Source organism: Poromitra crassiceps (genome assembly GCF_964638095.1).
Source record: "Poromitra crassiceps genome assembly, chromosome: 6".
NCBI lineage: Eukaryota > Metazoa > Chordata > Actinopteri > Beryciformes > Melamphaidae > Poromitra > Poromitra crassiceps.
The window spans coordinates 40,314,913-40,327,862 of record NC_139627.1 but is presented as its reverse complement, the minus strand read 5'-3'; the positions used below and the strand labels follow the sequence as shown (position 1 = coordinate 40,327,862).

The 12,950-nt window shown below is 41.9% G+C and overlaps 1 long non-coding RNA gene across 1 annotated transcript; it reads left to right on the top strand.

Annotated features, from left to right (window-relative positions):
- The first annotated feature begins 8,458 nt into the window (after positions 1-8,458).
- Positions 8,459-11,894, top strand: LOC310778665. The gene is made up of 7 exons (XR_014552785.1): positions 8,459-8,535; positions 8,784-8,850; positions 9,738-9,835; positions 9,962-10,261; positions 10,834-10,966; positions 11,165-11,195; positions 11,377-11,894. It is a non-coding gene; the product is annotated as an uncharacterized lncRNA (long non-coding RNA).
- Positions 11,895-12,950: the final 1,056 nt, after the last annotated feature.

Genomic DNA, 12,950 nt, shown 5'->3' with positions numbered 1-12,950 from the left:
ACCTGTGAGGGAGTGTTATGGTTACAATCATTTTCACTCACAGGAGCACAATGTACACCTACACACACACACCAAATGTCAAACAGAAGAGAGCGCGCGCACGCACACACACACACACACACACACACACACACACACACACACACACACACACACACACACACACACACACACACACACACCTAGCTCAAGACAATACACTCTCTTGAATAGGCAGGGCAGAAACCGTGGAGAAAGACACACACACAAAACCAACAGGGATAGATGGAAATAAAATATGCCATTTAGACATGGGCGACAATTCTACAAAGCAACCAAAGATCTATGCGTGTTTGTGAGAAAAGTAAATATCATAAAAAGTAGCGGTTAAAGAGGGGAGGAATAGATTTTTTTATTAAGCGTGTTCTTATATTAAAAGAAAATGTGGAAAGGACACATACAGTATGCAGGGGGGAAATGTTTTTACTTGATGAAAATCCATGTGCCATTTTTAGAAACATCTTTTTCTATTGAAAGAGTTTTAACCATATACAATGGAGGATTACAAATTTTTACATGGGGTTTTAGTAGGTAGGGGGAGGAGAGTTTGAATATACTTGTGTGTCTGCGAGTGGGTAATCTCGCTGTAGTTATAGGCACTGACTTTCATTCCCATTCAGACAGCGACACACTGCAAACACAGCAGCATGTGGCCTGCAATGGCCGCGGGCGAGAGGGCTCTCGCACAGACAAATCACAGCATCAAGTGCGGTACATGTACAGGTATATAGCTCTTTGACATGAAGGAAAGTCTGTTTTCAGGTGGAGAAGAGCGTATCTTTTGCACGTGCAGAGGATCAAGCTCTGTGCAAGGCCTTAACCCTGATATCACCTCATGTATGCATCTATTTACACAGGATTCTTTCAAGTGAAGGGAGACGTGCATCCATTTGAGATCATTTCTCTCCTTTTCATGTTTATATACAGGGTAGTACAGCCAACAGCTGAGTAGTGAAGGAAAAACAAAAAAAAGACCACATGTTGAATGTCTTTTTCAATGTGATTCTGCAACCTCTTTATTTTATAGATTGCTTGGGTTTTGTAGCCTACAAGCAGAACTGTCTACTGTGATATCAGTTGTCCTTTGAAGAGGGCAGGGTTCATTTTGCCCTATCAGAGAATGAAGCATAGTAGCGACCTCAGGCCAAATCCTCTCTTTTCGTGCTGTACAAACAGGCGTCCGGCCGATAAAGATCGTGCACCATCAGCACAAAGTATTGTTGAAGCCGAGACAATAAAAGAAACCGCTCTCATCAATGAAAACAAGCATCCTTGACATAGCTGTGAAAAGAAAAGGTTCTACTTGATTTTATTCGACCATAGTGGTCCTAACCCCGCAAGAATACGAAATACGTGGGACGTGTTTACAAATTCAGAGAGAAACAAACAACTAAGGGCAACACCCCGTTGTACATAATGCCCTATCTTATGTCTAATAATGTACATAATGCGCAGAACAGTTGTTTTTAGTTATTTTACTATGTCTAGAGAAATCACACTAGCTATGATAATTGTGATTACAAACTATTCAATCCATTTAACGACAAATTTGAACTATTCCATAAAACAGACGATGCCCACGCTGAAGTATTATGCAACTATTTGAGTCAAGAAAATTGAATTATTTTCTAATCCTTTGCAAGTACTTTATTGCAAATAGAAACACCTTATTTATCCGTTACAGAATTAATTGAAATACAGCTGATTCAAAAGTTGTATTGGAGCTCCCCTCCAGCCTGTTTCACCAGGAATCAAATCATGTCTTAATGTACACAAACAAAGTGAGTAAGCCTTCAATGCTGCCTTAGGTTGATCACAATTCATCTCTCACACTCTCTAGCTTCGTTTATTTAAATAGCTGCCATTGTATGATTTCCTGTGCCTTATCTGTAAATGTAAATTCTCAAATGTTGTAAGATTGTTACAAGTAATGTGCTTATATTGTTACAAGTAATGTGCTTATATTGCTCTGGGAACTATGTGAACTTCATGTTTTATTTGCTCTTTTTTTTAAATCTGAAATTTGAGTTCCATTTCTGTATGCATACCACCCCCCACCGACACCCCCCACATCAACCCCCCCCCCCCCCCCCCCCCCACACACACACACACACACACACACACCCCACACGCGCACGCGTGCACCCACACACGCGTGCACGCACACACACACACGTCTCTGAACAGTGCATTTCAGATGCTGTGCAATGCAATGGGACGTCATTAGTCAAATACGGATTGATGAAAGAATGAACATCATTTCTCCATATTAAGAATTTGATCCATAAAGTTACATGTGTGTGGACATGAACACACACTCAGATAATGCAGTCATACATGCACACACACACACACACACGCACACACGCACACACACACACACACACACACACACACACACACACACACACACACACACACACACACACATAGACATACACAGTGTTGGTTTTGGGGGTATGATCAAACGGCTGTAGAGAAACTCTGACAGGGAAGGCAGCTTTGACCCCTTTGTGACCCCCAGCCATCCCTTTGCCTCCCACAATGCAATGCTGTGACACCTGAATTAAAGAGAGCCTTCGACGAATCACTCAATTGCTGAACACATTAAAACATGTGGCGTCATTTCAATCAAAGCATTGTCCTATGGGAAATCAATGTGACTGGTACTGTATGAATTTTGTATTTTAAGACTGTTGCATTACCTATATGTTTGTAAGAAGATTTGATTAATCTTTGGAAAGAACAAAAACTCATTTTTACTAACTTGTAGTCTTCTTTGCTCATAGATGTGTGGCAGTATCTTCTTTTGGAATGTGAACCAACGCAATAAAAGGTCACACGTGGTCAAGACGCGTTGTGTCTCTGTCTCTCTGCAAAGCACACGCACGCGAGCACACACACAAACAAGCATGTGCGCACACGCATACACACCACGCATTATGCACACGCACATATGCACACATGCATACACTTGTGCAGAGTTGTAGTCTATTAGTTGTACAGTGCTGGTTCTGATACCCGTTGGAGCACACAATCACTAATTGGCCATTTGTCAGGCCTCGCTCACAGAGTTGGCATGCTGCCTAATGACCTAATTGAAAAATCCGGCCCTGTCACCGGCCGCTCAGGACCTCTACCGGCAACCATGCCAAATATGAACGCTGTCAGGCTGACGGTGTCCGAGGAAAATAAAACAGAGATACGTACATACATACAGGGTTTCCACATCTAACACATGAAAGGGCAAACCTACGTATGTATGTATCTCTGTTGCCTTTTCCTCGGACACCGTCGGCCTGACAGTGTTCATATTTGGCACAGGTACCGGAAGAGGTCCCGAGCAGACGGTGACAGGGCCAGATTTTTCAATGAGGTCATTATGGTCGATTAAATGGCCAAAAACGGCCAATTAGTCATAGCACTACCCACAATAGCCAGCAGGTGACACACACGCACGCACGCACGCACGCACGCACGCACACACACACACACACACACACACACACACACACAACCAATTAGTGATAGCATTACCCACAGCAGCCAGCAGGTGACACCCACACATGCACAGACAGCAGTATCCACAGCGGCCAGCAGGTGTGACACACACACACACACACACACACACACACACACACACACACACACACACGCATTTGAAATATTTATTTATGTCCACATAAATACAAGTATGCAAAGGACATAAACAGTAATAGTGCAGTCAAATGCTGGGAGTCAGTCAGTTACATGAGTGCCTAGACGGCAACCACAATAATGCATACACATAAGAAACACACAGGATGATAACATTGCAGGTTGATATATACAGTTATACTGTAATACAAGATAGCGGTCAGTATCCACTTCATGGGTACAAAAAGCAGCGCCTCCTCCATATTGAGCGGCTGCCGAAAATAGTAGATATTGAACAATATCTAGCTAACTGCTTGGCCCTTCTCTTTGGGAGACCAGCCATCTGAAGGCCTCTCACAACCAGCTTATGGACATGACCTAGGCTACCAAATATGAAAACTAGAAGTTTACACCTGTAGCCCAGCTGTGAAATGGTCTGTTCTAGCTGTTGGTATTTCATCATCTTGGTTAGAAAGGCCTCCTCTAGGCTGTGGTCAAAGGTACAGCCAACCTCTAGAACAAACACCTCTCTACGATTTTCATTGACAACAACAACATCAGGAGTGTTAGCTGGAATACTCAAGAACACATCTGAATTGTCACTACACAGAGTGAACATGCTCGGCTTCACAATAGAATGTTTAAAAAGCGATATTGAAGACCCGAAAATAGAAGAGATATCTTTTGATATCAGATCCACTAATCTGTCATGCCCACATATGTAAAGCCCTTTGTATGCATGGCAACCATTTAGGATGTGAGCCATGGTTTCAGTTATCTGTTCATGACCATGATGTATACAGTGAGGAGCATGACTGTCAGGAAGCCAGATGGAAAGATTGAGCTTGGTTGGTAGAACTTGCAGTCTTGCTTTTAGAGTGAAGATGATAATGCTCTCATCCAGAGCGACACTTTTAAACACTGCATGAGAAACTGTGAGTGATCTGCTGCAGGGAGACATGCAAGTTTCCCTTGGAGTTTTAACTCAGTCCGGTGTTGACGTTGTCTTTGTTGTAGCGCCCTCATGAGGTGACCTCGGGCATTCGTTAGAGGGAGTTGATGATCTACTCCACAGATATTCACGGTTGCTCTCACAGAGCTACTGGGGTCAGACATAACCTCTTCAAAGACATTCACTGCTTCTGAGTTAGGCCCCACCCACTCCAGGGCAACTTCACACCAGCCACATAAGTCATTCAGGTCAGGCCAGTCAGACCACACGCCAAAGCCAGGGGAGCGACTGTCCAGCTTCCCGCTGGGTTTCGTCTTGAATCCCAGGAAGTTAGGATCCGACCCACGTGCCAGGGGGACCTTGTGTCTTTTTAGGTCTATGAACAGAGAAGCTCTGGCGAGCTCTCTGACTTATTGGGCATCACTGTTCAGCATATTTAAAAGATGGCCGAGCCTCGTAGCAAAATAAGTCCATTCAAAATTCGGAACCCCCAGCCCACCCTCCTGTTTACTGTGAAATATGATGTCACGTGTACTATGAGTATTTAGTCCAGTCCACTGCCTTACCAAACGCACAGTTCTATCATTCATTTCACGTAGAGATTTACATGGGATAGGTACATTGGAAAACAAGTGTTGAACCTTGGCCAGTGCTATTTGTCTGATTGCTTCTAGCTTCATGATGAGTGGCAGGGGGGATGCATCAATTAAATCGAGTCTGGTGGAATATGTGATGTCATCACACACACACACACACACACCTACACACATACATACACACACACACACACACACACACACACACACACACACACAAACACCCACAGTGATTGCATGGTCCAACGGGCACTACTTACACCAGCCAGCAGGTGTCACACACACACACACACACACACACACACACACACACACACACACACACACACACACACACACACACACACACACACACACACACACACACACACACACACACACACACACACACACACACTGATTGCATACTCCAATGGGTATCAGAACTAGTTTATGCGTCAGATATACTTGTTCCTATACAGTATATAGGTATAGTATATCAATGCAGCAATCAATACAATTTTGTTAAAAAAAACAAACCTGTAAGGGCCCATTTTTGCTTATTAAGTCCTTATCAGACGTTGTTATTACTGAGAGGTGAAATTGGCTTTGCAGCAGAATGACAACTAGACAACAGTTTAATCTCTATAACATCTTTAAACAGGGACTTTAGAGCAGTGGTCTACCTACAGAGGGAACTAGAGTCTGTCCCTTACTAAGGTTAGGGAGTTATTTCTTCAAAATCATTGTCCAGGTTGTAGACTAGGATTGCCATAAAGGTTTAGTGATGATTATCCAGTGCCCTCTGGTGTCAAATTAATTGTTGTGCATAAAAACACCCCACTGAAACAACACTCATTTAATGTCCACATGCACATTTATGTTTTCGGTAGTATTTTGAATCCAGACATTGAGGATTTATATTTTACCCGGTCCACCAGGATTGAGAATCCAATCAAATTTAAACAAGAGGGTTCACAATGATATGAATACCATAACATGAAACCTCTTCCAGGACTCTCACAATCCAAAAAAGTTGATTCAACTGTATCCAAAAAGTTTGCATTGGACCCCATCGTATGTTACAACAAATTAAAATATATACCGGTACTATGTACCTTCCACCACTAAGGGGCAGCGTTGTTAAATACATTTTGAATCTTGGCTCCTGCAGCCGCTCCAGCCCCAGCCTCTCTTTCATTGTTTTGAGGAATGTTTCTCTGACATTTGGCCTGATTGGGTGGGAGTCAGACCAGAGAATGGTCAGATCACAGTGGAAAAAAAAGCTCCAAGCCATTGTATATTAGAGTGGGTGGAGTAATTTGATATTAGTGTACACTCTGTAATTCAGGGGAACATGGCATCAATCGTTCAGATTTAAAAAGAGTTAAACATATCTGATCAGCTGTTATTTATCGTCCTGTCGGTGGAGCAAGAAGGAGGAACAACAGCCTCACTGTATTGGAACATACTTAGATAGAGTCATGCTGCTGCTAGTTTTAGCACAAGGCCAACATTCAGACAGCTGATGGGAGAGACCTATGCTGCAACTGCACAAAGGCCACCAGAGCCTCCAGGCTGGGTCTCAAGCATTGACAGTAAATATGTCTCAAGCCAGGAATCTCTTCAATAGAAATTAAATGCAAACAGTATGAACACCATTCTGCTCACAAGTTGTTGCGTGCCACACTGTTAGAATAGTAGCTTAAAATAGTTTCACACAGGAAAGGGTTAGGTTTCGGCTATATAGCCTATACTGCCGATGTATGTTCTTTTTCAGTAACTTCACACTTATAGGCTACTCATTCAGTTGCAGCATAGGTGTAATTTACACTGGGGATGCTGGGGACATGTCCCCACCACTTTTTCAAAAGGACGATTTTGTCCCCAGCACGGTTGAAAATGTTAGGGAAAAATAGCTTGCACCAAGAAATGTTAACTAGGTTTAAAGGTTAAGGTTTATGTGCACATTGAGAAAACATACAATGCAAATAGAGAAGAAACATTGTCCAACAAAAGTAACATTATTCCTTCAGTTGTTTCTTCTTTTTTTCTTCAAATTTTAATGCAGTGATATTGGATATTGTTATCGCTGGGCTGACTGACATGCACTGGTGCTTTCTACAGCACATGTGATATTGTTATCGCTGGGCTGACTGACATGCACTGGTGCTTTCTACAGCACATGTGATATTGTTATCGCTGGGCTGACTGACATGCACTGGTGCTTTCTACAGCACATGTGATATTGTTATCGCTGGGCTGACTGACATGCACTGGTGCTTTCTACAGCACATGTGATATTGTTATCGCTGGGCTGACTGACATGCACTGGTGCTTTCTACAGCACATGTGATATTGTTATCGCTGGGCTGACTGACATGCACTGGTGCTTTCTACAGCACATGTGATATTGTTATCGCTGGGCTGACTGACATGCACTGGTGCTTTCTACAGCACATGTGATATTGTTATCGCTGGGCTGACTGACATGCACTGGTGCTTTCTACAGCACATGTGATATTGGCATTGTTTGAGTGACATATGGTGGATGGAGTATCTTTGTATTGTCGACTGTAGTAGGCTAGCCGGCCCTTTTGATGCTCTGTTGTTTCCCTCGTCGTAATTGTCTACTCAACACTGATCCCCTCAGTAGCTGTAACCTACATTGCCAAAAATCGCATATGAAGGGGGTGTCGCATAATGCCTGTCTATTGTCTTCTGCTGCCGCTGCACAGGCGGGGGGGAGACGTATGAGTTTCATGTCACACTGCGGCACACTAACAAACGGTGCAGGAGGTCATGTATGGAAAAAGTATCTCACAGTCACCTCACGGGTGACGTTAGAGCACAGTGTTGACTCATTCTAGGTGACCTCAACTCAAACTCCCACCATGTTTGACATCAATATGTTGAAGACGGTTAAAATGTCCCCCCCTTCATATGAGCCCTTATGTCTCCACCACTTTTCAACACGTGTTGACCTTCAATAACTCTTCCAGGTCAGATGACCATGGATAGAACCATAGCATGGAGTCAGTACAAAACTTGGAATACAATGAATATGCAAGTTATGGCAGTGTGGGGTCTGCACTTCCCATGACAGTGTGCTCAGTTTTTGCTACAGACTGTCAGTGACAAACAAGGTAAAGATCACATCCTCATCCTCAAGTGAAATGTCACAAGTGCGCCCTGCCCAAGCTCAGCTCAAAATCAATTTCCTGTATCGAGAAACCATTTCCTTTTTCTGGTCTAAGGCGGATGGCTTAGGTAGGTTCTTTCTCATGTGTTTCAACAGTATTATTCATATGGATGCACTAATACAGTGTAGTGGTGAGTTTTTTTCTTCGTTTATTTTTATTTTTATTTTTATTATTGTTGTTGTTATTATTATTATTATCATCATTATTATTATTATTATTATTATTATTTTTTTTATGTTCTCTATGCTACCCTCGGTCAAGTTGGGCTAGAATGTTGACTTTTCTTTTTAATCTAACACAGTAGTACAGTAGCCTACTAGTAGTACAGTAGGCCCCTAGGTCTTATTGTTAAGATTTTACTTGTCGTTTTTGCCCCAGTAATGTTGGACTGCATCATTGGCTGCGTGCTCGGGAACTTGCCTATCTAAAGCAAATAGACAGTGCAGTAAGTGGCTATTATTACAATAATACTGTAACTGGGTCACATGGTATGGAAAAAGATTAGTGTCTGCAGAGATTGCATTTTAATTGAATACATCAGTTTTTCTTCATACTCATAGGGAACTGTTGAATTGTGAAATAATGGATTTGTTGAATAAATAAATTCCAAAATTGTACATGTAACGTAGGCTACAATTTGAAACTGAATGTAATGAGGCATTTTTTTTAGGCGTAATTTCAAATTCAGTTTTACTCATTCAAATTCAGTTTTCTTCATTCAGATTCACCTTCCTTGATACAAAATGGTGGGCACAAAGGACTTTTCTTTCCTAAATGCTGACTGGAAGGCAGCTGCTGTAGCCTGGTAAACGTCAGGTTACAGCTGCTGCTCCTATAACACTCTTAGCCAACCACAAGCCGTGACACTGTGATGTATTCATCCCAACAGCGAATGATCAAGCCTTCTCTCCATTTGGTGAAAGAGTTGAAAATGGTCTCCTACCTGCTACTCGTATGCATAGGAGGCACATGATCAGTTTGCTACATTACAGACAGCTGTATTGTTTAACAGCTACAGTATAGCTGTTTTCAGCATTATTATTTGAAACTGACTGAGGGAAACTGTGCCTTATGAATTACATTTTTCATATTAATTTATTCAACAAATCCATGTTAAATGCTGAAATGTTCAGATGGTTCAATATGAACACCACAAATTTAAGTTTAAGCAGTTCAAATGGCACTAATCTCTTTCCTCTTTCCCTACAAATGCCCAATCACACATCCCAACAACAGCATAAAAAAAATGTAGGCTGTTGTAAGAATTTAACACACAATATCAACTCGCATAAACATAATGTTCAAACCAAAACTCAACTGTCTTTGTTTCAGTAATGCTGAAGGTGGAATGGCGGACTTTTCTAGAAATTGGGTCATGACCAGGACATTGTCTCTGATATGGTGCATAAGCTGGACTTTCTCACACACAGGTGAAATACATGTATGGATTTTAGTATGCTATTATTTTTCTCACCATGTAAGAGCAGGCATCATGAAGCTGAACATAATATTGACAGGGCTTAGGGGGCATTAACTCTATCGCATTTCTGTTTCAGATGGAAACCCCATCTCACAGCAGGCTGGCAGCACAGTGACCCTGCCATGCAGAAACCAATCTCTGAGTAGTTTCACACAGCTGACATGGATGAAGGATGGGGCTCCCCTGTTCAGCTACAGCTCAGAGGGAAGATTTCACAACTTTTCTGAACTTTTCAAATTAAACATGTCTCGCACAGACAGCCAACTCTATGCATTGATCATCAGAGCAGCACAGGTGTCTCATGCAGGCAACTATACCTGCAAGACCACCACCCGTGATGGAATCTGGGAGCAGAAATGGGAGCTTCTCATTACAGGTGTGCTAATACAATATTTACATTAGGTGACACTAATAAACCCCATGATACATTGGGTCATAGCAGCTGCAGATTGGCTTACAAAAAAGTTGGCTATAAATGAGAATAGAGAATGTGGGATGATTAAAGATAACATAAGTGACAATAACCTCTCATTATTACACACATGAATGACAAAATAATCCTACTCTGCACAGTGCAAAATGCAATGTTCATGTTCAGTGCACACCTGCACACCTGGTGCACCCACCCAGTCTAGACAATACTTAATCACCTGCTGCAAACGGTCCCCTCGAAACAATAAGAGCTGCAGCCATGCCTGAACATGCACTGGCACAAGTACAGGTACTTTCTAGAGATGCGTCACACGCTCCACTGAGACCCCACAGTGACTGACTCTGCTACAGGATGGCTGTGGTCTCTTCCTGCTTCATTGTGACCTCCCAAACCACAGCTGCATAATGTGTGCACATAAGCACAACTCAGTATTTACATGGTGTATTTTGAGCTTCCTATACTGCATTACTGCTTTAGTGAGCTAGATGGCTGATTTATACACATTCTTCTTACAGATGCTGATGATGGAGCAGCAGCTGAAGCAAGTTGGATGCTGGTGATTGTGATCGGAGTTGTTGCTGGTCTATTTGTGATCATTTTGATCGTTGTGGTTTGCTGGATCAGTCTAAGAGCCCGCAAAGCACAGGGGTAGGTCTGGTTTGCCTCTGGTAGTCATTCACTCAGCACTTACTTCCTCACTTTAGCTTCTTGAAATATTGTGAGCAATAAAGACTGGTGACAAGGAGTATAAGAATATGAATAACATAGATGGAATGCTCGTCTAAATTTCAGGATTGTGTCAACGTAACCCTGCCCCAACATCAATCTCTCCTTTTTTTTTTACAGAACTGGCATTCCACCTCCCACTACAGCAATGGTAAATATTGTAATTTTTACAATTAATGACATTTTAGAAAGTGTAAACAATGTATAGAATTATAAGGACTGGAGTTAATTTAAAATTCATAATAGCAAACTGGAGTAAAATGATTCCCAATTACTTGTCAATAGATTGATGTAAACAGACATTCATTATTGTTCTATCATCCTTTTTCAAGGTACAGGGAGAAGATATTTATGTAAACTGCATTCATGTAAAAGTCAACTAGAGGCCTGCAGAGTGTTTCCATCGAAATATAGCCTACTGTATTATAATGGCTCACTGATATGAAGCATATCTGGAAAGAAATGGTTAGAAGTGATGCACCACAGCATTCATAGCACTGTAAATAAATACCCAATACACCAATCATATCTGGGATATCAATGCTCTCAATTAGTTTTGTTTACTCTATTAATTAGTCCATCTTGTATCCTACATACAAAGGTGTTTGTAGTTCGCTTCTTCTCCCATTCAGCTTCGTATAATGTATCTGTATTAACACATTTAAATTATGTTTGATCTTTTTTTTCCCTGTGGTTTAGTTACTCAATGCGTTTACTTTACACTTGGTCTGTATGTGAATTTGGTAGGTAATTGACATAAGATGTAATTTTATGATGATCTTTTCTTGATGCTCTGTTGATGTTTTCTCTGTACGCCTCTCTTTCTTCCTGAGATTATTGGAAAAAGTAACCTAACAGCGTAGTTTAACACAAGTTAATTGTTGAAAACATATGAGCTGTCTGTTCAATTCTTTATACTTGTGTTCTACTAAAACAAAACAAAACCCGACAAGAAAGGTGTTTGTAGTACTGTTCTCAGAGGCGAATTCATCCTGTACGTACGTGTAGTGTGAAACTCAACAGTTGGAAGGGGAATCCCAAAACACTGCTGTTTGTTGCTGGATGCCTGGGCCCATGGAACAAAGGTTAGACATAGAACTCATTGACGGCAATAACAGTGAAAAGTGGTGGAGGTCCAAACTTATGGCAGTGTGGCAGGAAAACCTTACCATTGCTATACATTTAGTTTGTAAAACCATGTGACTGAAGAGTTTACCACCAGGTGGAGCTACTGCAGGTGTAAAGCACATGGTGGGTGTTCTTGTTTACAATCAACCCATTCTCATTCCCAATTCCCATCTCGTCCTATGTAATAGGTGAACTGAAGCGTCCCTCGTAATTGTGAAGTGAAATGGGGTAAAGTGAAACTAAATTAAGTGAAGTGAATACAGATCAACAAAGCTAAAGAACATCACAACACCACAAAGCAACAGAGACGTTTGGAACAGCACCACCTGAAACTCAACACTACATGTTTTCAGTTCAACTCAACTCAAATTTGTTGCAATTTCTTGCAAATAATAATAATTAGTCCTAATTCATAAGTGGCATTGTGGCACAGTGGAATTGCATTGCCACCTCACAGCAAGAAGGTCCTGGGTTTGATTCCCACCTGGGGCACTTTTGGCACTCTCCCCATGCCTTCGGTGCCTATAGGGCCCAGGTGGGTTATCTATGTTGTGAAAAGGGCCTTTCTGTGTGGAGTGTTCTCACTGTGCTTGCTCCATATAACATCCATATGAACCCCTACTGAAAAACATGCAAGAAGACATCGCCTGACCAGTGGTGTGTCCTACTAAGGAGTCTGTCCCCGGACGCTGTGGGCAAAGCTGCCCACCGCCCCCTGAAGAGGACAAGCAGGATGAGAGAGAGGCAGAAGACACATTTCATACTCCACACTAAGAAT